General features: G+C 35.1%; 3 pseudogenes; all 3 read right to left on the bottom strand.

Annotated features, from left to right (window-relative positions):
• LOC127801383 (1-phosphatidylinositol-3-phosphate 5-kinase FAB1B-like) overlaps positions 1–25,446 on the bottom strand; it is a 55,326-nt pseudogene that overhangs the window by 26,535 nt on the left and 3,345 nt on the right.
• Positions 6,603–6,722, bottom strand: LOC127802951 (5S ribosomal RNA; annotated as a pseudogene).
• LOC127802963 (5S ribosomal RNA) lies at positions 6,991–7,111 on the bottom strand (annotated as a pseudogene).

The following is a 25,446-nucleotide window of genomic DNA, read 5'->3' as shown; positions in this document are numbered from 1 at the left end:
TGATGTGCTACTTGCTAGTGATGCTAGTAATGCACAAGGATGGATCGTTGATGGAGAAGATGAAGAAGAAGTTGAGCCTGGTACGGGGCTCACTTGGGAAGTGGTTGGTGAAGCATCGGGAGTAGACGAGATGCTTCAAGCTCGAAGAAGTTCTAGGATGAGAGAGCTTCATGAAGATGATTTTCAATCAGAAGAAGAAGATGAGCAAGAAATCAATGAATTTGATTTTGAGTCCGATAAAGATTGTGTACTGGAAGAATATGGAGAGGAAGAAGACCAATTAGATAGTTAGACTTAGATTCTTCGGATATGGTTTATGTTGTATTATTGCTACTTCTACCTTCTTGAACTTATAACTAATATAATAGTTTATTTTCTGAGTCTTAATTTCATTATTTCACTTGTCTTTTCAACTTTGATTTACCTGAAAATAATATCAAATTACATCAAAAGGTTTTTAGAAAAAAAAAAAATCATTTTTCCTAGTCGCCGCCTAGGCCCCGCCTAGGCACTAGGCCCCAGCCTAGCGCCCGACTAGCGCCTAGCGCGTTTTTGAACACTGTAAGCATGACAAAATTTATTCTTTAATTTTATCCAACTTTTGTCCATCAAGTTATCCTAATATTAAAGAAAAAAAAAAGAGTGAAAACTAAGAAATTCATTAACTCGTAAAAATATTACAGATATATAGTACACTCAACTACTAAGACAAAACTGGTTTGTCTCAGATTCCTCTGTAATAAAATGCAAACATAACGATATTAATTCCAATAAAGCAAGGAATACTTTATTGTCACAGAGAAAGAAAAATGAATAAATTAAAAGGCCCAACTCCATAAATAAAGACAAATATATTATAGCCCATGAACAACATATGTTGTGTTTGAAATTAAATGTTTTTCTCCATCTAGATTATGGCTTGGGCTTTTCTTATTGGCTGATTACCTCATCTGGATTTGGGAACAATCATAAATGTACTTTGGATATCTAAATAGTTTCATAACAGTTAAGAAAGATTTGGTTTTTTGGTCCAAAAAAAGTGTTTATGTAATACTCCAAGAGCCTAGAGAATGGTAGTATATATCGAGGATAAATAAGGAAGGAAACAACACCAGCCGTATACCTTTTGGGCTAAATGTAGACAATAAACTCCCAGGTTAAGCGTGCTTGAGCTAAGCTCAAGGATGTGTAACCCTTTGGGAAGTTCGCGTAGGCTGATCAGGGTAAGTTATTCCGGTCCTTCCTATCGCTCGATGCGGGACGTTACAGGTGGTATTAGAGTCAACCTTTAGTGAAGGCAGTCCGATGAGGGCAGGGAGTGGCGCCGGGGCTCGAGGGCTTGTACAAGGAGCGGCTTCTGGCAAGCTTCTAGGATGGCAGCCCCCAAAGGGGAGAAGATCTGGGACCAATTGTAAGGTCGCATGACGAGTCATGTGCTCAAATGGGAGAGGGTGTAATACCCCAAGAGCCTAGAGAAGGATTGTATATATCAAGAATAAGTAAGGAAGGAAACAATATCAACTGGATACCTTTTGGGCTGAACGTAGGCAAAGAACTCCTAGGTTAAGCGTGCTTGAGCTGAGAAAACTCAAGGATGGGTGACCCTCTGGGAAGTTCGTGTAAGCCCATCAGGATAAGTTGTTCTGGTCCTTCCTATCGCTCGATGTGGGATGTTATGCTATTTCATTAGTTGTTTTATAGGTTGTAAAAGGTTATTTTTTCCACGTCTAACATCCTTGTTTTGAAGCCACAAAGGTCATTTTGCAATGGAGTTCTTTGCCTACGTACTCATTGATGCAATGGTGTATGTGAGTTTGTTTTAACTTAGTGAATGAAAGTGTGGACTACTGAGAATTTGTTGTTGGGTAAGGAAATCCCATTGAGGATTAAACCCGCAACACTTTCAACAAGCATAACTCTTATTGAGGAACAAAGTTTCACTTTTAGAACATAGAAACTTTCTTAAGTTTGATGTTTTATATTTACACACACACATTGTAACATCTTGCATCGAGCGATAGGAAGGATCGGAACAACTTACCCTAATGGGCCTACGCGAACTTCCCAAGGGGTCACCCATCCTTGAGCTACCCCAGCTCAAGCACGCTTAACCCGAGAGTTCCATGCCTACATTCAGCCCAAAAGGTATCCAACTGGTGCTGTTTCCTTTCTTACTTATTCTCAATATATACTACCATTCTCTGGGCTCTTGGGGTATTAACACATTGAGTTAAAGCGCCAATTTTGCACTGCACATTACAAAGTGCCAAATAAGTTACTACACTTTTAGAACCAATGCCATGTTAGCCATTATAGTAGATGCTTTCTTAAAGCCGTCGAATAATGTTTTTAATTATATTAGCAATATTAACTTTTTTTTCAATGAAAATAACCCCACATAGTCGCAAACACCTAAATCAAACCTCAAATTCAGATCAGATGAACCTCACATAGTTGCATATGTCTTTTTAAAGTATTGATGGCTAATTTGGCCCTAACTCTTAAAAGTACAATGGCTTATTTGTCCCTTTTTGAAGTATATTAGCTAATTTGGTGCCAAGGCTAAAGTACAATGACTTATCTAGCACTTCGCCCTAAGTTAAGTTAAGAATATAATACATTTTTTCTTGCGTCGCTTTGTCATCTCCTGCAGTAATATTTGTGCTTGTACATGCATGATACATAGTATCTTCTATATTGCATGTCCATACATTTGCTTCATATATTGAGAATACTTTTTAAATTTTCTCTATTTTGTTGCTTCGCTCATATTAATTTAGAGAGGGAGCAAGCAGGAGGCAAGGCCAATCCTTATATTAAAGGTGATTGCTAGTTTGCCTATGATTAAGTAAAGGGACAAATGGTATTACACCTATTAGCTGGATGATCTCCCGTTGATCATTTAAGTGTCTTCTGTGATGAGTTTAGGCTTTGCTTCAAAGATTGTGTGGGGATCAACTTATTTGAGAGGGGAAGGGAATTTATGAACTAGATTCTTCTTAATTGCCTGATGAGGGTTGCTATTTGATTTTCATTTTCATTGGGCAATCACAGCCTCAATTATAGGTTTATGCATTATTCGGATTGATGTTGATATTGCTATTTAATTTTCATTTTCATTCGGTAATCACAGCCTCAGTTATAGGTTTATGCATTATTCGGATTGATGTTGCTATAGGTATAATCAGAAAGTTCCTGGACTATTCCTTATGCGAGATGTTTTGCATAATCAAAAAGTGTTGGCATGTGTTACTATAATGATTGTTTTCTTATTGTCATTTCTTGAAGTTAAGGATGTGTTGGCTGTTGAAGAATGTGTGAGGAGTCAGAGCATTGCCCATAAGAAGCCCAATCCCTTAATTTGCCCACATAAATTTGGCTTTTAATGTTTGTATGGATATTAATATTATCATTATTCATATTAGTCCTTTCAATATTGTTATCGTTGATGAATAAAAGGGGGAAATGATAGATCAAGAAATTGAAAATGAAGCTTGGAAATAAGTATTGAGTTATTAAATAAAACGGGTAGTTAGCATAGGATAAGTAGCTAAATCAAGTAGTTTTGCATCCTAAACCTTGCACAACATAAAGATGGAGATTACTAGTGTTGATATGACCAACAAAGGGAAATACGCTTCAAGTGGTTTATGACCAAGGGGTGGCCGCAACCGCACCCTTAATAATATGTTGAGGGTCTGCCATTGGACGTACTCCAGGTCAACGCCTGAGGACAATTAGCTCCACCCAAGATCTCCATACCTAACCACTCACACTTAGGGCCAGACAACTCAACTCCATGCTAACACCTAAGGGCAATTAGCTCCACCCAAAGTTTGACACTTGGGGCCAAACAGCTCAACTCCAAGCTAACACCTCAGGCCAGTCAGCTCCACCCAAGGTCTACACCAAGCTTATGCTCGGGTCATTGAGGCCAGATAGCTCAACACCTAGGGGCATACTCCCATATGCACACCACCCTAGAGGCCAATCAACTCCACCCAATGCCCCGATCCACCCATATAGCATATCCAAATTATCATACACAAGTAAACTTATAATATTCTACTGCATTACCTAATTCGTGAACCCTCACCCATGCGCGAACCATGCTCGAGAATGCCCAAATAATCCCCCTAAGAGCATTGAACTGACCCAAATTGATAATTAGCTTAGCCTCTATGTAAATTTTTATCATGGTATTCTTAATTACACATTTTGCTTCAATTTTTATCACCTTGTTTAATCAATTATTAACCTTTCTAATTGGTTAAAGAGTTACTGAGCTTCAAGTTAACTTTTATTGTGCTGCATAAAGCAAGCCTCTTGATTTATTAAAATATTTGCAAGTCTATAACATACACATGCACTATTTAAGAAACAAGATTGAAAATTAACTATGATTCAAGCGTTTCCAGTACAGATGAATCACATAAGATTAATTATCTTGAGATAAAATTAGTATTGACTCAGCAAGCATCCATTCAAGTTAACTAAGTGGCGTTTCAAGAGTTACAGAGCTTCTCTCGTGTAACTCTGTAATACAAATACACACATAATATATATATACATTTACATATACACACAGAATATACATACACACAGAGAATATATATACACTCACAAAATATATATACAAACACAGAATACATATACACTCACAGAATATATATATATATACATATACCTTTGAGGCGGCGGAGGCGGATCTGGCAGCGATGGACGTGGAGGCCCCGACCGAGTTGGAGGAGGCGGCGGTGGCTGCGATCGGAGGCAATGGCAGCGACGGATGGGTCGACGCGCGGGAGTAGTTCACAGAGAGAGAGAGAGAGAGAGAGAGAGAGGAGAGAGGGGGTGAGTTAGGGTTAGATTTGGGGATTTGTTGATTTGGGGAAGGAAAAGGGGAGAGAGAGAGACGACGGAGTGGTTCCAGCCCACTTCTCATTTTTTTTTAATATATTTATTTGTTAAATAAAAAATAATTTATGAAAATAATATTATTAATTATTTAATTAATAAAAATAAAATAATTTATGAAAAATATTATTTATAAAAAATAATTTATGAAAAAAGTTAATTAGTTTGATATATTATATTATTTTTAATATGTTCATAATTTTTCAATATATTGTATTATCAATAAATAAAATAATTTATGAAAAAAAATTAATTAGTTTGATATATTGTATTATTTATAATATGTTTATAATTTTTTAATATATTATATTATTAATAAATAAGTAATGCCCAATTATAATAGTTTAATAATTATATTTGTGTATTTACAGAAAAATATAATTATATTAGAATTACTTATATAAAGTAGTACTTAAACTTTAATAATTTTTTTATTATTCCATGGTTAAAATTAAAAATATGATAATAAAATAATTTAAATTATTGTATCAAATTAATATTTATTTAAAAATATAATTATTGAATCCATAATTTTGTCACACTTCAAAAATATAATCCTATTAAATTTTGTATTAGAATACTTTATTAGTGTGTGAATTATTTTATTGAAACATTTCAAAAATTATGTAAATTTTGAAAAACCTCCTAAAAAAATTGACTCAACAAGAGTTTTTTGTTATAGTATTTTACTTGTTCTTCTCTTTTTTCCCTTTTTACGTTTATATGTATGTTTATATTAATTTTCTCCAAACCGAAAACATATCTATGCATATTGAAAACGCTATGTAAATATAAATATATAATACATTGATATATAATATCATTAAAAATATTTATATTAATTTGTTCTTTATTTAAAAAATATTACAATTATCAAAAACAATACTCAACTCTACAGTAAAACATCATTTTTTTTTCTTTTTAAAAAATGTCAAAAGTTCAAGACACTCCAAAGTGATAAAGACTTATCCCTCTCTAATCATAGAGATAAATTACATGCAACATAAATTTAATAATTTTTATCAACAAATATAAATATTAACTATAAAATTATCAATTACTTATAAATCACATGCACATACATCTAAACTCTTAAATCAAAAGATAAAATATTAAAGAAATGAGATTTGTTAAAAGCTAAAGAAATTTTAAATTTAACTCCCTTCGTTCCTCGTGTGATACTGATTTAGGAAAGTCCACTTTAGTTTTAGTGGAAAAAAGATTAAAACTATCATAATTTATTTTAAAAAGAAAAATCCATATAAAAGAACAATTTCACTTTCTAAAATTTTTAAAACTATTTTTTCCCCGTCTTTAATCTTCAATAGTTTTTATTCATTTATTGTTTAGAATTGTAAATGAGATTACTCATTTCTCAACAATTTGATATTCAACTTAATAAAAATTTATTTAAATTCATTTATTAAGATAAATGAGCTGAAGTGAAATCTAATTTTAAAGTTAAATTTATAAATGAATTGAACTTTAATTTAAAAAAGTTTGACTCACTAACTCACAAGCTAGCTCGATTAGGGTTCACGAACAGATCTAATTAAAAGTTCGAGAATAATTTGTGTTATAAATATATTAATAAATTTATTCATATTTTTATAAATAATATGAATAAATTACGCCGGCGGCAAGGCCGGCCTGTTTCTCGAGAAGGAATCGAAAGGAGCGAAAGAGGGGTGCAGCACGAGGACTACCCAGGGGGTCACCCACCCTAATACTACTCCAGCCCAAGCATGCTTAACTTCAGAGTTCTGAAGGGATCCGGTGCTTTAGCGCTAGGTATGATCACACCCCCACATTTCGGCCCCGGGGCCGTGGGTTGAAAGTTGCAAGTTGGTTTCGCAGAAAAACAGGCATTAGTTCAAAGGCAGCGTAAGTTATTTTAAGATTGGGACGCTGCGGAGAGCCGGAGGTGATTAAAAGATTTTAACGATTGTAGCTCATAAATGAGCTCCGGTGACGCTAAGAAACCCTAAACCGTGAAATTCGTTGCGAAAAAAACTTAAGCGAATACGGTTACGCCGGCCCGTTTCTCGGGAAGGAATCGAAAGGATATAAAAAAGGGTGCAACACGAGGACTTCCCAAGGGGTCACCCACCCTAGCACTTCTCCCGCACAAGCACGGCTTAACTTCGGAGTTCTGAAGGGATCCGATGCTTTAGCGCTAGGTATGATCACACGCCCACATTTAGGCCCCGGGGCCGTGGACTGTTCCCCGCCCACCTCCACGATGAGGGGCGTCCGCTCGGTACCTGTAATAGGCCAAAAGCGAAAGTCGTAGGTTGGTTTGACAGAAAACGGGTATTAGTTCGGATGTGGCGTAAGCTTTTTTAAGATCGGGACACTGCGGAGAACTGGAGGAGGTTAAAAGATTTTAGCGATTATAGCTCATAAATGAGCTCTGGGGACGTTAAGAAACCCTAAACCGTGAAATTCGTTGCGAAGGAAACTTAAATCATACGATTACACCAGCGGCGACGCCCGCCTGTTTCTCGGGAAGGAATCAAAAGAAGCGAAAGAGGGGTGTAACACGAGGACTTCCCAGGAGGTCACCCACCCTAGTACCACTCCCTCCTAAGCACGCTTAACTTTGGAGTTCTGAAGGGATCCGATGCTTTAATAAGGACAAATAAATGGAGGCCATGAACAAACAGTGATTTAGAATTAATAAGCTAGAATTTAAGGACACTTTCAATATACATAACCATTACTCTAAACTTCCACTGTATTATATTTTCAAAAGTTCACTATAGACTATTGTTTATTCTATTTCATTTACTCTCCATTAAACTTTTGAATCATACTTCAGATATTATCTAGAAGAATGGTCTCTTATCAAAGCATAGATCTTATATTTGTACTAGCATAATTTAGGGAAAGATTAATATTTGCATTATTGGTTTAAATATTAAATGAAGTTCTTTGAACATTTCAGTCAAAAAATGAGTACATGAGAACCTTTTTCTTTTAAAAACTGTTGCTCTTGAAAGCTTTACACCAACAAGCATGCAAGGTTGGATGCAATTGATAATGAAATTAATAGATCAACCAAATCTCGAGCGAAACTATTAGATCAGAGTCTTTAATTATGACGCACCATATTCTTCCTATGTGCTTAAGTACTCCAAAACATTCAACAATGGAAGTTATTCTTCTTGTGATCATATCAATTAGGCACTCACCTAGTAGGTTATTACATTTATTAATTTACTTACATGCATTTTTTTAAAAATGTTATTTTTAATTAATTTACCTCTTAGACCACATATAAATATTTTGCGCCATTTAACCTCTTATTCACCCATAACTTACTTTTGGCATCTAACAAGCCCACATACAACACACTATATAAAAATATAATTAACATCTTAAGCTCAATAGACGAGTCGTTACAGATTAAATCTTATCACTCACATGATACATATAATATTAAGCATTAAAAATTTTAAAAAATGGGTGATCACCCACCACCTGGAGGGAGTGATTAAATCCTATCACTCACAGGATATATATAGTACTAAGCATTCAAAATAAAAAAATAATGGGTGATCACCCACCACCCGGAGGGAGTGATTAAATCCTATCACTCACAGGATATATATAGTACTAAGCATTCAAAATAAAAAAATAATGGGTGATCACCCACCACCCGGAAGGAGTGATTAAATCCTATCACTCACAGGATACATATAGTACTAAGCATTCAAAAGTTAAAAAAAAGGGTGATCACCCACCACCCGGAGGGAGTGATTAAATCCTATCACTCACAGGATACATACCTCCAACAATACTAGTATCACAAATGCACACACAAGATGAAAAAGAGAAGGACCGACCTGTAAACCAAAAAAAAAAAAAGAGAGAGAGAGAGATAGAAAGATAAGAGTTATAGTTTGCCCATATAGGCTAATCATTTGTCTGCATGTAAATTTAATCCAAATCCAAATGAGTATATACTCTATCCAAATTAAGTCAACTTAAATTGATTCGTACTTAGTTTATAAACATCAAGACTATTATATAATAACCAACACACATATGCAATCTCTGGTTTCTATAAAGTTATAGTGCCTCATACTAAACCAAAAAGTCAAAACACTCAAGCTCATTCATCATCATCATCATCATAACATTCAATGACTTTTCGTTTTCCTCTCCCTCTGACTTTCTTTTTTCCCTTCCCACTCCCTCTCTTTCGTTTTCCCAATTGACATGATACACCTTCTTCACATGGAATCTCTGTTGGAATGTCACTTCTAATCAATGTAAAGTCTTCCTCATATGCACTCACATCTTGGGGTGAACACGAGCTAATTAATGTGGTTTTGGAAAACTTAGTTGTTTGGCAAATAATAGGTTTCAGGCAGGGCACAGTGGTTCTCTAAATGTGGTTTTGGAACATTTGGTAATCTATAATTTTGGGGGGGAGGGAGGGATAAGAAAGAAAGAGGAGAGAGGAAAAACTCTACTATGAATATTTATTTGGTGCCTAGTTCTGCGTTCTTCACCTATCTTAGAGCCCTACTATGGCATTTCTGCAGACTGCAACTTCACTACATGTGATATGGGTCCTAAGTTGTAATGACTCTGAACATAATGTTATTCTATATAAGCGAGCTAATTTCTATACTAGCCTATTCTACTGGGCTCGATATTGCTGTGTTGGCATGCTAACAAAGGAAGCCATCTTTTTCTGAGTTCTTTCTCCCTACTGGATGCTTGGTCAAGTTAAGCAGAATGTAATGCTCCGTTACTTTGCAATTGGTGTCACTTATTCGTTGATGACATGCAACTCATTGTGTGTGTGTGTTTGCTCTGGTGTAATTTGTTCCTCCTTTCATTTTTATCATTTTCATGTTTTGATTCTTTACATTCATCTTCTGACTACGTTCCTGTTATTGTTGTGTTTGTGTTATGTAGAGTGATGAACACTTTACTGTGGACAGCTTCTTGCATTCATTGGGCTTGGAAAAATATGCCATATGTTTTAAGGCAGAGGAAGTATGTGATATCTTTTGACCTTATTTATACTCTTTCAGTAGTTCTAAAAAGAAATTATCTGAATTTTCACCAAAGTTGTGCATGTTTCAAAGAATGTAGAGTTCTCCATCTATTCACTCTTTGTTTGTAAGGAAACATGAAATTCAAGCGTGGTCATGGTTTATCAAAAACAGGCTCTTTTGCAATTACACATGAAAGAAAAAGTGTATATAATTTGAAACAATAAGTATATATGTCTAGCACTAGTTACTGCCACTTATTTCCCTTTATCAACAGCATTATTGCTGTTATTTGTGCACCTTTTGAAATTCATTGTCTCAAATTGTCCCTAAAAGCCCCCGTTATCCACAGTTCTTCTCCAAGTTTGTGCAAGATGAACCTAAACCTGTGGAGTTTGTAGTTTTGAATTCATTCTTTGTCAATGTTGTGTCCCTGGAATTATGTCTAAACTTCTCCAGTCATACTCCCTTGATGGGATCATCGTCGAAGGATTCTCTTAGTTACTTGTAAATTCTACTTGGTATTTGAGTTCATCTTAATGCAGTTAGGTTTAGGTATGTGTTTTTGAAGATAGACACCTACAAATTGTCTATTTGTTAGGCTTTGGGTTCCTTATTTGACCTCTTGTATATTTTTGGCTTAAGTGTGCTAGTTTAATATAGTGTGACATGCAAGGCTTTTATTCTAACTCGCATGTTGAAAATACTTATGCCGATAATTTTTTAGAGTTATTTTTTTTAATTTTCTTTTTTTTTAACTATAAAATTATAGCAAATTTGGTGTATATATAAGATATCAAAGACATGTATCACAAAGCAGAAATGTGTTAAAGACTTGTGGAGAATACGCCAAGATTTTTCTGTTACAATTGGACTTTGTCAAAGATGTACATCAAGCTCTTACTTTTTTTATTCTAGCAATGGATGAACTCACTAAGTGCATCCAACATTAGTGTCTTGATGTATATTATTTGTAGATAACAATGTCTTGATAAATGAGATAAAAGAACATGTGAATGCCAAGTTCAAGTTATGGAGGAACAGCTTAAAATTCTAAAGCTTCAAGTTGAATGCCCTAAGACCAAATATAAAATGTAATTTTAGTAAAAATAGAAGTATTGGTGATATTGTGGTAAGATTTGAAAATCTAGTTATTGCATTAAGATTATGAGTTTTAATATCTAGGATTAAATATTCAAAAAATAAGGATCTTATGGAGGTTGTTACTCGTAGAAATAATGGAAGACAACTAACATGAACAAGTGTTTCTAACTTTATGCAATTTTAAAATCAAATAAAAAATCAAAATTAAAAGAATATTTTATTAGACAATTGAAAGATCAAGTTTGTTATATGGTATGGATGGTATTGCAAAACCTCCAAGATATTGTAATTTTTTGTCAGGCAATTTTTCGGTTTTCAGGTCTATTATATATATATATATATATTTATGTCTTATGTTAAAAATCTTCATGGCTATCAATTACAAGCAGTTTGGAAATTTTATACTGTCATTTCCCTTGATGAAAATTCTACAGGGGACTGTGAAAGTAGCACATTGGCTGAACCATGAAAAACCATGTGTTTCTCATTTCTATTCCCTTTTTTTAATTATTCTTGCTGCTTGCTTTGAGTGTGCTTGAAATGGATATCAAATTTAAAAATTGTATTACAGCAGATTCACTTTAGGTTTTTTTTTTTTTTTTTTGGGTTCTATTATGAAAAGATGAAAGGCGAGCTAGAATTTATGTAGCCAGCCCAACATGGTGCGATAAAGGCTTTATAAGTCATCGTTTATCATGGAAAGATAAGTGGGCTAATAAAGTCTAAATTTGACAAGTTTGACAAGAAGGTAATTTCAATCCGTGGCATATAAGAATAACAGATTTGATAGTTCAGCAACAGGTTGTTAGAGTGTTAACGAGATCAAGGCTAAATAGAGTTGATGAGGAGGATTCATGGGAACTGGAGCAAATTGCATTCAGTACATTCAGATGTGTAGCAGATTCGGTCTTTTTGACACTAGTTTGATTTTGATATGAATAAACAAAATTTTAACAAATCAATCTAAATAAGCATATCCATGAATGTAATGGGTACAAATCATAGAGAGGTTAGAACATTGTACCATAGAACTGGTGTATGTGGTGGATAAGATGCTTATTTTTTTTATTTTTTTTTTTTGAAGTTTGGGAGATTGGCCCATACAACAGGACGTATAAGAAAATAAGTTATATTGAGGAGGAAATTTCGTTGTTTTTGGTTATTGGGCTAGGAATCAGGTGTTCCATTCCCAACAAAACAGATAGCTGTGAGGTTCCACATTAAGAGAGATTCATTTGGAGAAAGTGAGCACAAAAGAGGATGCGACAAGTATGTTAATGAAGACATTACCTATGGAGAATATCAAGCATGGCCTGGACTTGCTCCTACACATTCAGGGTAAATAAGTGATGTGTGACTAGCTGCTTTCGGAGAAGGAACAAGTCAGAGACAATCTAATGTTTATGCTGCAATCCTTTTCTCTTTCAAAATTATGTAGCAAGTTTGTCATGTTTTAATTTATGAATATAACCAACAATATAACAACAATCTAACCAGAACACCAACAACAATAAAACCATAACAACAATAATCAACCCAACAGAAAACAAAAAATAATATTTAATTGTAAAATAAAAATAAAATAACTTATAAAATTAATATTAATAATAGTTTGATTGATAAAAAAAATAATTATGATTATGATAACTGATAAAATAATTTAAATTATAATAATTATTAAATAATTTAACTAATAATATATGATAATAATCTAAATTATAATAATAAAATAATTTAAATTATTGCATCAAATTAATATTTATTTAAAAATATAATTATATTATAAATCTAATAATTATAATAAATTAGTTTAATATATTATATTATTTTTAATGTTTTCGTAATTTTTTAATACCTTGTATTATCAATAAATAATTAATGTTAAATTATATTAGTGTAATAATTATATTCGTGCATTTATAAAAAAAAATATAATCAACTTAGAGATTGCTTATATAAATGTTAGTTAAATCTTAATAATTTGTTTCTATTATTTAACGGTTAGAATTTAAATTTTAAATCAATAATGACGGAAAAGTAGTATAACTATTTCTTAGGAGTATGGTTAGTTTTCTTTATTCAAATTATTATAAATATTTCACATTAAAATAAGTTATATTAATTTATCTAATCTTTCATTTATTTATGTTTTTAGGTTCTTGCAATGCATAAATAACAGAAGAAGAAATAGACCGAAATTAAATTTAATGTTGCTATCATTAGATGTATTCACATTAAAAATAATTAGAGATTTTTTGTAATGTGTGGTTGACATTAGTTTTATTTTATGTGATTAATTGAAAGTTTTTAAAGTTACATATTGTGTGCTTTATATTTCATTTAGATTGTATAAGTTGGTATAGGTTTAGAAAAAAATATTATTCCCAAAAAAAGGATATCGTTATAGGGGCCGAGTAAGCACAGCGACTGGGAGAACTGGTACAGGAAATAAGTTGGCACTCTTGAGATAGAAAAGAGTGGCAATAGTAGGAGGTCTAAGTTCAATGTGAGAAAACAACACACTGGTGGAGGTCTGTTCTTAACTTTTTGTAAAGATTTAAAGTCCCCTATTCCATAATGGAGAGTTGAATGCCTCGGACCCAATTCTTGCAGGCAAGCTTGCTGTTATGGGAGTAGTGGTGCACATTAAATACATTTTTCTTGTGGTTGAAATCCTTGTGACTAGGCAAGGCAAAGCCACCTAAAAGAAGCAGTGAGACCTTAACAAAATCTACAACTCTAAACTTTAATCTAACCTTTGTTGGCCCCTTGAGTATGGTTGTAACGACCCGTTTATTTGTGAATTAATATGAATTTGGGTGTAAGGAATTAATTGAAGAAAAATTAAAATTTATCAAGTGAGTTTTGGTAATTATTCAAAATTATTTGAAGTCGTTATGGAATATTTGAGGATTTAAGAGGAAATAATAGTTTACGTTATTTTGAGGAAATAGGTAATTAATTATTTTGTTTGAAAGTATTTATGGAAAGAATAAAATAAAATGATTTTGGTTAATTTCAGAAATTTTTGGGGTTAAAGTGTAAATTTGGAAACTGGAATCTCCTTAAAAATTTAGTAGCACATTTAAAGAGCAAGGGAGGCACTAGAGCAAGTGGTTAAGTGAGCACGTGTGCAGGTGAAGGGTGGGGGATCGAATCTTGGCTGGAGCAAAGGAAAAATCTGGGAATTTTTATTCCCAGCAAGCCAGGCGCCTGCGCGCGGCCACACGGCCCGCATGCTCGCAGCCATGCCCTGCGCGGCCACACGACTGCCACCCCCCAGCCACGCGTCCAGCCTCCTTTGCTACCAGAAAATGCTTCTTTTATGCGCCCATGTGACCCCTACATTGCTCATTTCCCTTGGCCTATAAATGGGCCATGATACTGAGTGAAATGGGAGACTTTGGGGGGAAGGTTTTGGGGAAATATTATGGAAATTTTTGGAGAAATTAGGGAAAATTCTGCTGTTGGGTTTGGGCTTGGCATAAGCAATCCCGGTATGCTACAAGGATTAAGAAGATATTTAAGGCAAGTTATCTTCCTAATTTTTGTAAGTTCTTCTTCCTCTTTGTTTCAATTAAGAGGCAAGATCTCGATTTTCTTATTAATATGCAAGTTTAGTTTCTCTCTCTTCTCAAGTTCATGTTTGCAAGTTCTTCTCCTATTTTACAAGTTCAGTTCCTCTTTGCTCAAGTTATGTTTAAATTACAAGTTCTATTCTCTATCTCATGTTATTGCAAGATTCTACCTCTTAATTTTCTAAATTACAAGTTATTTTCCTATTTTACAAGTTATTTCCCTTTTTATTAGTAAATTATTTCACGATTCTTAGTTATACCTCTTGAGTCTCAAATAGGGTTTTGTATCACCCTATCTTTCTTTGGGAATGATGCTTTATTGAGAACATGCAAGGATTTGATGTTATCTTGCATAAATGTTGTCCTATTGTGCTTATTGTTTCGTTATTTGCATGTCAGTTATATATGGAAAATTATTACAAATTTGCATGTTACAATGAAGCATGAAGCATGTGCATGAAAGTGGTTTTTAAGAATGTGTAAAAGCCTCATGATGCGCGCAGCGAACGAGTCCCCAGGATATATCTGCAAAGAAAGTGTTGAGCTCAAAGTTGGACTTCGGTCCCAAGTTTATGTTATGGACTTCGGTCCCAAGTTTACAATATGCACTTCGGTCCCATGGTTTGACTTTGGTCTCATGTTTATGGTTTTAAAAAGATTGCATATGAGCATGGATGCATGTTTTATTATATTATCATTTGAAAGTACCTTAAATGCCATCCATGACTCTTTTGCTTCACGATACCTATGACTCTTATGCTCGCTTTCTTCCAGTTATACTTACTGGGCCTTGTGGCTCATGTTTACTTGCATCATTCCAGGTAAGGGTAAGGCTAAAGAAGAGGGCAAGCCAAGTGAACCATGATCCATGGGGTAGCAGTGTGTACAGAGCCGTCTCAATCAAAGGTCCTTGGGGGTGTCTTGTGGTGTGTAATATTAAATTATGCTTGTTTATGTTTTAGGTTGTACCCCTGAGGGGATGTGATGGGTTTATAAACCCTGATGTGGTGTGTAATATTGAGTTACTTTTGTTTATGTGAGCATGTCAACACTATTGTATTTGTCTATGAGTAAGAATGTATGGGTGAGGCTTCCATTGTCAAAGAGGATGTGTAATGTTTTAATTGGTTTTGGCATTTATGACATCTTGTTGTGGGTCCCTAGTTAGGGGCGCCTACAATGGTTGTTTGAGAGAGAGAGAGAGGGGGGGGGGAGGGGGTGTTGTTGAATTGAAACTTAAATCTTAATGCAGCAAGCTTGAAAAGTATTGTGTAGATAAGATAAAATAAATGCATAGTGCACATACGCAAACAGAAAGAGTGGAATTTATAGTGGTTTGGTGCTTCCTTACACCTATGTCCACTTCTCCAAGGCAACTCACCCCAAGTTACCCTGATATCTTATCCAAAGTTCACCGCTGCAACTTTTTACATATCCTTTAGATTTGATCAACTCTAAGAAGCCACATCACACACCAGCAAGAGCCTACTTGCTCTTACACACAACAAAAAAGTATCCAATATTTATACATCTTTTTTGTTTCTACCTTAGAATTTTTTGTACAAAAATAAGCTCTAATAAAGCAAATGAAACAATATTACTTGAATGTTTTAGCCAACAACAACAATTTTTTTATGGAAACAACAACAACACTACTCTAATGAAACAATTTTTTATGGTTCCTTTCCTAGTGTCTCCTTTCCTATTTTTGGAGATTTCTTGTTTATCTTTCTTTCCCTGTTGTATATTTCCTAAGATATTGGGATATAATATCCCAATATCTCGTATATATTGTAAAGGACATATTAAGTTCAATACAAAAGAAGAATTATTTCTTTCTTCAGTAGATAATGATGCCAAGTCCAAAGGGACACTCTTAGAATAATCTGTAGGATAATCTGGTTGTCTGGCTGCCATCTATAGGATAATGTGTCTTAAACTACTCCTAATGTGGTCTTGCTGTTCCACCAGCCTATGCCAGGGGGCGATCTTATAGCTTGTGCCCTTGTTGCCCATAATGCAAAGCAAGTCCCTCCAACTAGTTTTGGATCTTGCCTAGGTCGTCTGCAATTGTGAGCCCGGCGTCCAACTCCAACTGGCTAGAATTATAGCACTTCCAAAGCCCAAGCAATACCCTCCCCAATGCTCCCTCCTGCATCTTGAGCAACTTTTCCTTGTCTTGAACTCTGAGGCCTTGGTCTTCAGCCTTTCTTAATTGGATCCGGTATTGGATTTCTTTGAGATTGGCTCAGTTTCTTTGTCACACTCCAAATCTTGATCAATCACCATGGCTTTAGCCATCACAAGCCTGTACGGCTTGAGCTTGAAGGCTGGGCCTTAATCCTAATAAAAAAGTTTCTTAACATCCTCTCCTCATTTTCCATTAGGTATGAAGCAAATGTCAATAGCTCACATAATTGTATTTGCATTAGCTGTAAGAAAAATTTACCATCAAATTGTTCCTTGAGTAAGGTCCAAATGGCATACTTTGATTTGGTTTGCTTCCACTAGTATTAGGCCTCTCCCTCCAACATGATGACCACTAATCTCACCTTCCACACTTCAAAGCAATTTATCCCCACAAATATCTTTTCTATGTAGGCAATCCATCTTTCGCCCTTGATGGCCTCTAATCCTACTTTACATGTAAATCTTAGCCGGTGCAATCTTCTAATCCTACTTTGCATGTAAATCTTAGCCGGTGCAATCTAGTGGAGGCTTCTGTTGATCCCTTGACGCTCTACAACGACAACTCAAGAGGGGAGGTGAATTGAGTTACTAAAGATTTTAGCCTAATTTTAATTTCTTTGAAACCTCTTGATTAATTTTTTTACTTAAAAATACTTTGATATATATTTGTATATTTTGATTGCTTGAAGATAGAGATTTGATTGCACAAGATCCATAAGAAATAAAAGCAACGTGGCACACAAGACATATAGTGGTTCGGCAATCCCATGCCTAATCCACTCTCCTAAGGTATCAACTACGCTTAGGGTTCCACTATTCTTAAACACCTTGAGGTTTTCCTGTAGCTTACCTCGGCAACTATTACACCTAGATTTTGTAATGGATCTAGGAAACCAACCAACAACCACACTGATAGTGTTTATAGATTTTACAACAATGTCCACCGTTGGACAAAAACAATAAAGCACAAGAGATTACAAGGAAACAATTATAAGTACAAGATACACAAATAAGAACAAATATATATAGTTGACCTTCAATAGGATTTGCAAGATGGCTTCTTGTTTCTTTGATTGCAAGAGCTTCGAAGATGGTTGCACAATCTAGATTCGTGAGCTTGAGTGCTTCTTGAGTGAGATTGAAAGCTTTGAACACTTTTCTTACTTTTAGAGTTACCAGAAGAAGGCAAAAGAAAAAAAAAAAAAACGAATCATTAAATATAATGACTAATGAAGCAAAACTAACGTGGATTATGCGAGGAATGATTTTCAAAACTTACACTTGCAAATGTACAGAGGCACACTGATTTACAGCTTTACTCGACTTGTGTTGTGTCCCATAACCATCTTGAGAGAGACTTCTTTTCACAAAGATCAGTCCTAGGACTTGCTTGGAGTGAGAGTTCCCCGTGAGACCACTAATGATCACTGATTTATGGCTTTACTCGACTTGTGTCCCGCCACCTTGGGAGTACTCGTCACAAAGGTCAGTCTAGGACTTGCTCGTTATGATGGTAGCAGGAGGCCACTGATCCGGGACCATCAGAAAATATGTTGTCGTGGCCTTCCTGAACCTTTTCTTGTACTGCTTAGGGGAAATGACTGTAGGAGACGAATTCCTCGGCCCACCAAGGAAGCCAGAAGCCTTCACCCAACTCTCAAGGTGCTTGTCCCAAGTGTACTGTCTCATAAAATCAATGATCCCAATATAACCAACTCATGTTTCTCTTCAACCACCCCAACCAGCAAGGAATAATACATGACGTCGACTGACTGCATCAGCATGAAATTTAAGGAATTAAGATAAATGGAAAGCAAGTAAACTTCCAGATCATGGAAGAGCTTAAAGGATCAACAATGGAATGCTGGAAACCTGGTACTCATTCCGTGGTGAGGCCCAAAGGAAAGTGACAGACACTGGAAGATTTCACATAGTGGAAAGCACTTGCAAGAATAGACCTTATCAAGTTTAAAGTTTTTATTTTCCTTTTTCCTGTTTTTTTGTTTTTAATTTTAATTCCATTAATAGTTGATTTCAATGAAGGTAGTGGAGAAGTCTTAACACTAAAAGTTATTTTATTCATAGTTGTCAAATCGAGATTAGAATAGTGAATTGGAAGGTTTAATTTCTGAACCGTGAATTGTATTGTAAGATACAATAACAATTTGCTAAATAGCTTAAGATTATAATCTAAAAAATGTTCATACCTATAACATGAAGAAAATACTCAAAATAGTAATTCTAACCCAAGTTTAACGATACTGATACCATGTATGGAACTAAAACAGGCTACCAAGGATTTCAAAGAGGGAAAGACTGTTGGAATGCTGCATATTTTTTTAGTTTTTGACCAAAAGGGCCCTATTTGACCTGAGTTTTTTAACCCTAAGATCCCAATAGGACTCTTTGCATCAGGTTAAGGAAAAAAAAGAAGAAGAAGAAGAAGAAAACTAAGCTGTTTCACCTTCGGGTTGCGCAGTTCCAACTTGGCCTGTTGCAACCTGATTGCAGAATTAGCTTGGATCATGCCATTCACCCAGAATGTCATGCGATTCAGGTAGCCATTCAAAGCAAAATCCAGTTCACTCTTCTGTTTCTACCAGTTGGACTGAATATTGAACCGATACGTATTGCGTATCGTACAATACTAACAACACTATTTATTTTCCTTTCAGTCTAAAAATCTGTATTCCAAACATAGCCTACATGTCTGTTCTAGGTTATCAGCCAATGAAAGATGATTTATATAGGCGTCTCTGCTAGGAGCATTAGTTTAGAAAATGCTTATTCTGTGCCCATAGAAACTACTTCCAGATCAAGCACTATAAACAATTATAAGATCCTGTGAAATAACTAAATTCATGAAAATATCAGTATGAAAACTTACAGCAAGAAAAGAAGTATCATTCCAAACAGCTCTTTCCAACAACCGCTTTGCCTTGTTTCCAACAAATATTGGAGAAGTTGGCATTGCTTCAATCAAATTCTGATCTAGCAGAACCTTATTACTTCCACTGGAATCTGGATTATATCGTGATCGGGAAGCTCCTTTGAGATCATAAAGCCATGTTAGATTCCTTTGAAATAGAAGATTCTCCAATACCAGAACATCCATTTTTGTTTCCTTTCCACCTTTCAGATGCTTTGATGAAACCTTAAGCCAACAAAATAACAAAGTTTCAGAGCCTATGCTAAGCTAGACAAGGACCTATGCACTTTGGAAAGTAGAAAAGGCAAAATGTCCACCAAAATTCTTATCTAATTCTAAAGCATAAAAAAAAAAAAAAAGAGCTGCTCAAGTTTGTGGTGTGTATACAGCTCTAAGTATATGGTTTGTGATTTCAACAAGATAAAATAGTATATCATCTCAAATATTAACAGACACAAAGAGTCAAAAGTATAATTCTTTCAAGGTTTCTGTTTCTGTTTTTTTTTTATTTTTTTATTTTGAGACTTCTAAAAGCAGAAGTTTAGATTTTAAAAAAAAAAAAACTCTGAAGTAGTAACAAGACTCTTTTCTTTTACACTTTATGTCTTGATAAATAAGTACACATATGGAAATCACTAATAAGGGGGCAATGATTCTTCAAAGCTTTTTTTCGAGTTGACTGCAAAAAAAATGATTTCAAAATTTTATCACCAACTGCACCTTATCTCTAACCAAATTAGGGTCAATTGACTTCTAAAAATCACATTAATAATACAAATCTATGTAAAAGAACAATGTAGAAAAATTTTAAGTAGGATGCCCTTCCTCAGGAAATTAGCGAGGGAATGATGAGATAAGATTCCAACATCCTCATATGGAAAAGTTTAAGGAAATCGCATTGACTTCAAATTTTACATAATAAAAATTTATTAGTAATGCAAAAATGAAGATACAGTTCATGTTTCATGTGTAAATATGAAAAGACATCCATTTGTGGTCACTTCCCCAACATTTCCTGTCCTAATTTGTTGAAAATTACAGTGCCAACCATATTTGTGTCACACATCCTTATCCTTTCTAATAAAATACTAATGAATTCCACTCATTTAGTTCTCAAGACTCACAACTATTTAATATTTGCGCAGCACAACTATTTAATAGATAGGGTAATGCTGAATTTAGTTGCAAGTGTAACAAAATAACAAAACTGAACTATTTCTAAAATATGAAATGTGACAATGCAAATAGAACCAAACGACCTGGGTACACCAATTCCATGCATAACATAACTAAATTTCCTACTTATGGTAGCCAATAATGTCTATACAAATGCTGCTACTATTGTTTTTTCCAGTCAGAGCTCCTCTTTCTCACCAAGCCCCAAATCCCATGTTTTTAACCATTCTAATCTCCTTGCAATAAAAACCATAATGCATAATACAAAGAAACAAGCAAACAATTTCCTCATCATAAATATGACAACGAAGCAGAGAGTAGACATTATCTTTCTTCAAATTATATTGTGCCAACATTAGAAAAGTTTTCAGTTCATATCTAATTTTGGCCACCACGTGTTAATGTCAGCCTGAACAATTTCAGTTGAAATGTGTTCACAAATAATCCAGCCAAAGTAAGAGGATTCTTTTTTTTCTAGTGGTAATGTTTACTCCTTCAAGAATTTCCTCTCACATGGATCATGCTCATGCCATCCATCTACTATGTTAGATGGATATAAATAAGCTTTCCCCATATTCTCGTTTAGCCTATGTTGCATGGTGCAACAAACTAAGACATGGTGCCAGGTGCAAGTATATGCCTTACAGGAGTCATCTAATTTTCATGTCCAGTGGCAGGAGGATATGGCTAAATTTTGTATATTTTTTTTATCCAACCTAAAACAGTGCTCACGTAATAGCATAGAGTTTAAATGCATAAAAAGAGAGTTTTATCCATATTTTTACAATAATAATATTAAAACTATTCAACTTACTATATTTAGCGAGTCCATATTAAACTAACATCTTAGACACTAGAAGCTTGACCCCATGACCTATCAAATCTCCCGCGCACATAGGTACTCTGCAATTTGCAAGGTCTATATAATACAGCATTTAGCCCCTACAAACTTGAATATATTGGTTTATTTCACATGATAAAGTCTTGACCAACTTAAAGGTACTCACAATCAAGTATATCATATTTCCAACTGTGGACAATTGAACTCAGCAGGATCCAGTAACATCTTTCATTATGTTAATTTGGTGCAATAAGCATATCAAGACCTCAGAAATTACCTGATATATCCCAAGAATCTTTGCCAGGCAAGTTGGGCTCCCTGTGACAATTGATTCAGATAGATACTTGAAGTATCCTGGAGCAAATTTTATGAAGGATTCTAGCTCTGTCTTTGTAACCTGTTTGATAATAAAGCGATCATCCAAGGTTTTTTGCAAAAAAGACATTGCTTTTGCCACCCTGAGCACCCCATTTCTTACAACGACTGAGAGACCTAACGAAATCCATCACAGAAGGGCAGCATATCCTCCTTAAGGCTTCAAACCGCTTTGCAAAGTAACAAGTCACATTATATTTCACCTTACCTAAAGGCCCATCATCAATAAAAGAAATTCTTGGATGCAAAGTCTTTGTGCATGAGAGTGGGTCCAAAGCCAAGGAGCTGCGATGTCCAGACATGGTTAGGATGCTATCATCAGTAGATCCAATACTTCTATAAGATTCCAAGGCCATTTCATCAAAGGCATTAAGTGATTGAATATTCCATGAATCATGAGACTGGAATAAAGCAGTAGTTTCCCCGCTGTCTTTTGGCTTTTCATATTCATCAGACAACTGAACAAGATAATCTGGTGATACCAGTGCATAAGATATAATGCTTGTTGGTTCATCATCATACACTGGAACAACAGTGTCATTAGCACCCACAGGCAAAAGCAACCTAGCACCGCATTGAAGTTCAAAATCTCAAAATGATGAAACATAAACAGGATTATACTCTCCAAGCATATCAAGCTTCTGACCGGTCCCTAAAAGGTTCTTGTTCAGAGACTTATAGAAATTTATGAAGGGCATTCCCAGCCAGCTTACATAATCCTCCATATTATCAGAGCCTTTAATGGACAATACAGGGAGTGAATTGGATACTGTGGGCCCACTCTGGTTACCTCCATGGTCTTCAAACTCCAACTTTTCAACAACCGATGCTACAGTTAAAGAGTCACCTCCATTTAATTCAGGAAGTGGACAAGAATCAGCCTTTGCTATTCTAATTGCTGGATGATTTTCACCAGTCCATGCAGCATCAAGGGTGTCTATCAAACTTGGCACAATTGGGAACTGCCCATCAGATAGAGTCCTATGAACAACTAATTTGGATTCTGGAGGCTCAGATTCAACACAGTTGTTCATACAAACAGAAAGATCACTTGGATTTTCTTTTTCATGGTTTGAATCCATTTTGAGAGCATTTCCTTGATGAATTACATCTGCCTGTTTAGGATGACTACCAACTTCTCCTCCATGATCATAACCTGCCTTAAGCCTTATATCCGCAAGAACCGAATCAGAACTACATGGTTCATTTCCTGGCTTAACAGGAACATTTGTATCTACGAGCAGCTCAGTATCATTAAGTGGCTTCTCCAAAATCTCTAAATTGGAGTTACATATCTCATCCTGGAGGGTCCTGCTATTTAAACTGACAGCATAGATCAAGCGGTGGTCGCACAATTAAGACTGGAAGAGTAATTGTCTTCGTAATCGATTAATCTTAAAAATATCAGTAACAGGTTGACCTTTCTTCACTTCCCTGCTCAGAATTTTCTGAAGTGATTCCTAGAATGAGATCAAGAAACCATCAGAACTCAGATAACACCAGCAGTGAGCACATAAGAACTACTGTCTTTTTTCTTGAAAATTTTAGAATCCCAGTCTGAAATTTTATCATCCTGTTTGTTTGACAAGGATTTTAATGACCCAATAGTTGGAAGTACAGATCCAAATTCACAAAGACAATTGTTTTTTTTAAAAAAAAAAAAAAAAGACGAGATAATTGCAAGAACTTGTGTGTGAATTCTGACAACACACTTGTGGGTGATCTGGTAAACTATAAAAATATCAGGATTGCATTATTTATCCAACTCAACAAAAAACACATATCGGTTGATCAAGTTCCATCAATAATAACTCAAATACCAGGATATATTACTCCACCTACTCTCCATTTCATCCACAAATAAAGTCCATTAAAAAAATAATATCACCATAATATATTGTAGAAGATCATCACAATTTTGTATTTAGGTATACAACTATTTATTTTCTAAGTGAGTTTTTTTTCTGTGTAACTGCCACCATATAAACAATTACCATTTAGTGCATAAATTTGTCCAATCTAAATAATAAAGTGAAAGAAGTTATTTCTGTCCAAAAACTACATGGTATTAGAACAGTGAGAGAGAAAGTGGCGAAGATGGTGGAGATCTCTGCCATCGTCAGCCACTGCACATCTCCTTCATCTTCGGTCATCTCCTTTAACTTTGTCCGCCATAGTCGCAGACCTAGTGCCATTGAAGAGATAACCGACCACAATCACAAAATTGGGTTGGAGAAAGTGAAGGGTTGCAAAACGGAGATTGATGGGGAAGACAAAAGGGTTGGTAACACAAAACCCAAACAACTGTCGCAGTCGTCAGAGAAGATGAAAGGGCGCAACCTAGAGTTGTACTCTGGCATCAAAGATTGTAGATGTTGGTCGCAGGCGGACTCACAAAGAACACAAACAATTGCACTAGAGAAGGTCAATTAGCTGATAGAAAGGTCGTCATCATGTGGTCATTCGATGACGGCACTTGAAATCGCCCCTATGGTCACTACCTCGTTGTCAGCCTTGCCAAATATCCTAAGAAGGTGATTTGCATGGCCTCGGCTAAGAAAACCTCAATGTCTTTTAAAAATAAAAAAATCTACTTGCCACGGATGAGTTAAACAACAAGTATGGCAAGTTGTCTTTATTTTTCTGGAGGTTGATGCTGGCTTCATCTTATTTTAGTTGTAAGGGTTATTGCTTCAATCCAAGTATAAAAAGCATTGTAAGAGTTATTGCTTCAGCCTAAGTGTAAAAAAGCATTGTAAGGGTTATTACTTGATCCCATGAAAAAGCATAATGTGGTTATAGCTGAGCCCATCAAAAGCTACCATTGTAAAAGAGGATAGTGCTTGTCTTTCATAAAAAGCACTTGATAGGAAATTTCATCCTCCACAAGATGGCATAATAGAATGCCATAAAAGGAGAAGTATTCCAACCCTAAAAGCACATCAGGTTGGAGTAAATTTCATCCTCCACGAGACGGCACAAGAAGTCTAGGATGTCTCAAAGGAGATGTATTCTGACATTGAGGACGTAGCAGAGGCATTGTCAAAGAGACCTCTCAATTACCTAATATTTTAGTTGTCTAACTAGATATTGGTAGCTACTCAACATGTTCAAAGTGACCTAAATGGACAAGTACTTTATAAAGAAAAATTGAAGGTGGACAAGAATCTAGCGAAGACCTAGTTTGAAGATGTGAAGATTCAAGCTGAGATTTCCTAATATTTATAGCCTCGCTTGAGGGGTGTGTAGAAAATTATTATAATTTTGTATTTAGGTGTACAATTATTTATTTTCTAAGTGGAAGTGTTAAGATTTGCATTAGTT

Source organism: Diospyros lotus, chromosome 5, assembly GCF_014633365.1.
Source record: "Diospyros lotus cultivar Yz01 chromosome 5, ASM1463336v1, whole genome shotgun sequence".
Lineage (NCBI taxonomy): Eukaryota > Viridiplantae > Streptophyta > Magnoliopsida > Ericales > Ebenaceae > Diospyros > Diospyros lotus.
Note: the sequence above shows the minus strand (reverse complement) of the source record. Positions and strands in the feature narration are given on the sequence as shown.